The sequence below is a fragment of the Octopus bimaculoides genome, chromosome 12 (genome assembly GCF_001194135.2).
Source record: "Octopus bimaculoides isolate UCB-OBI-ISO-001 chromosome 12, ASM119413v2, whole genome shotgun sequence".
NCBI lineage: Eukaryota > Metazoa > Mollusca > Cephalopoda > Octopoda > Octopodidae > Octopus > Octopus bimaculoides.
Genome location: NC_068992.1, coordinates 68,341,352 through 68,344,759, shown reverse-complemented (window position 1 = coordinate 68,344,759; position 3,408 = coordinate 68,341,352).

The window sequence follows — 3,408 nt, the reverse complement described above, 5'->3', positions numbered from 1 at the left end:
ACACACACACACACACACACAGACAGAACCGCAAAAAAAACGCGAGACGTGTATGACTGTGTAATATGTTTACATTTCATTATGTCAGAGATAAATTTTGATAAATCTGATGAAGTCAATTTCTTGGATGCACTTCGACCACGGCTTATGGGTCATCGTCAACTGTTCTGGTAGTGGTCGGAGCTGGCACATCGAGATTGTAGGGCGTGCCAGTTCATTACCTGCATACCCTCTCTGGGTGTTCAAAACAGCCACACAGCGTCGGCACATGGAGTACATGAGGTGGTTCACGAAAGCCATTGGCACCTATGCCCCCACACGGAGGAAAGCTGCCTCGAGTTCCACACGATTTGTCGGCCTTGGGACCATCTGGTCCAGCCGTCTCTAGATTTCAATTGACTTAAATTGGGTTCAAATCCTGACTGAGAACCGGCCACGGCATGCTTCTGATGTTGTGCTGACGCAAGAAGTCCATGGTGAAAATTATAGACCTGTCTCTCTAACCTCCCATGACACGAAGTCATGGAAAGCCTTGTCAGGAAGAAACTAATTACGTTCCTTAAAGATAGTAACCTGCTTCCTGACACCCAGAATGGCTTTCGCTCAGGCAGAAGCTGCCTTACACATCTTTTGCAACACTATGACAGGGTGTTGAACAATTAATAAATCGCTCAAACGTGGATGTGTTATATCTCGACTTTGCAAAGGCCTTTGATAAGGTTGGTCATGGGACGATATGTCACAAGTTACAGAGACTTAGCATAACTTGAAAAATTGGAGGGTGGTTAAATGACTTCTTAAAAGACAGAAGTCAGGCTGTAGCAGCCAACGGAGCCATATCCAAGGAGACAGTAATAGAGAGTGGAGTGCCTCAGGGAACTGTACTGGGGCCGCTGCTGTTCATGGTGGCTCTTTCAGACACGCCATCAGTTACACAGACAGCCACACTTACTAGCTATGCTGACGACACAAAGGTAGTAGAAGCAGTCAAGGAACCTTCTGATGTTAATCTGCTACAGTAAGACGAAGATGCCACCTATAAATAGGCTGAGGAAAACAACATGCAGTTGGAGCCCTCCGCTACCAGCTAATTGTTGCTCAGAAGTCGCATCAACGAAACTTTTGATCAAAAGGAGTGGTAATCCCAGAATCATTTATGTTACGCGATCTTGGGATTGATATTTGCAACGATACCTCGTTTCTCATGTATTTCACCAAGATAATGGCTGTGTGCAGGCGAACAGCCGGATGGATTCTGAGAACCTTCAGAATGACGGACCAGGAAACGAGGTTGGTTCTATGGAGGATATTTGTCCTCAGCCGTCTGGACGACTGATCGCAATTCTGGTCACCCTACTGTGTTGGATTAATAACAGAACTTGAGGCGGTTCAGCGATGTTACACAAGGAAGGGGTGAGGTATGCAGTGATATATGTGCGGAAGATACTGGAGGGGGTGGCATCAAACTTTGGAATCGAGAGTTATACCAGACACCGAATTGGACGTCACTGCACTTCCAAAAGTCCCAGGTGTTTCATCTAAGGTGAGAAACGTGTACTGCAATAGGTTGGGATTCAAAGGCCCACAGCTATATAACGCCTCGCCAAAACATCTGAGGGATTTCCATGGAATGGGAGTAAATGTTTTCAAGAAACAAATTGACCTCATGCTATTCAAGGTCCCAAATAAACCAATATCTAAGCAGGTAACTCAAAAGAGAGCAGCAATGTCGAACTCCCTCCTTCACATAAGATTGGTCAATTAAAAGGTGATGACATTGACCGTATCCTAGCATGGCCACAGAACCCAAAGTGTTCTATTCATATGCCAATAAGCATAGGACCGCTGTCTCGGCCGATGGTCCACTAGTTGATGAAAATGGCATCCGCCAACATGATGCTATAAAACTAGCTTGAGTATGGCAGAAGCAGTACTGCTCTGTCTGTAGTGATCCCACATTATATTCACGCAAGGAATGTGAACAAAATCGATCCTCAATATGTAATATTGGACATAACCTTTAGTGCTCCAGACATCATAGCAGCAATAAAAGAGATCAAATACTGTTCTGCTGTAACCCTGACAAATTCCCACTGGTGTCCTGAAGGAATGTAGACACCAACTTTCTGTCCCTCGAACCAACCTCTGGGGAGATTCTTTGGAATCAGGTTACATGCCGAAACAGCTCTTATCGCCGCCTGTCATCCCGGTTTTTACGCAAGAAAACAGATCCCTTGTAGTCAACTATCGCCTAATCTCACTCACTACCTATATCATAAAATTATTTGAAAGGATGGTGAGATCATGGATGGCTGGTCTCCTGGAGAGCCATCATCTTCTAAATTCAAACCAGCATGACTTTGGCTGCGACAGGGAATGCCTAATACAGCTCTTACATCACATTGATGATATCCTTAAAGCATTGAATCAGCTTCCAACACTGATGTTATATATCTTGATTTCAGTAAAACGTTCGACAGAGTCGACCACAATATCCTGCTGTATCAAAATTGTCAAATATTGAATCTGTGAAAAACATCTACACTGGATTGAGTATTTCCTGGAGAACAGAGTACATGCTGTGATCGGTGGAATCCACTAAAGACCAGCAAAAGTCACTAGTGATGTCCTTCAAGGGACCGACTTTGGCTCGCTCCTCTATATAGTCTAAATAAACGACATTTCAAGTGTCATCAAACACACCGTAATGAAAATATTCGCCAATGACTCCAAGCTCTTGAGAATTATCAAGGGAGAAGAAAAAGAATCGTGCACGAACATCGCAGTCTACTCTTTCTTCTGCCGACACGATCTGCACGGATAGCTGTAAAATTATTCACTCTCACCTCAGCTTCCAAGTGGAGGTTATTGAGATGGGTGTCTGTAATGACGAAAAAAAGGATATGGTGTGGATGGTCATTAACCCAGTCCTCAATACATTGGACCTTGCAGTTTTGGGCATTGATGAAAGGGCTGATGCCTTGTGCATTGACCAAAATGTCGAGGCGATAATGGTGACTGCTTTTGACGCTTTTGGCGATTTGCTTGTTAATGACAGCAATGGGAGTTTCTGCAATAGGATGGTGGCATGGTGACATCATGTGATGGCAAGAATGTTCGTTTGTAGCTCTTTTGCCAGATTCATTATGGCTAAAAAGAAATTCCGTTTGGAGAACTAAAAATGTTTGTGGCTGAGGGTTTTGTATTTGTTACGGGGTCCCATTTGTATTTTTATTTGTCCGACGAGTCCCGGAAGATGGGTAAATGGACAATTATGCTGCAGACATAATCTGGGATCTATTCAATTTGACGGCTAGATTTTTAATTAATTTTTTTAACTAAGCATTTTGAAACTTTGGATACTGGTAGAACGTGTCACATAGAACAGGGTTTACTCTTAACGTTTTT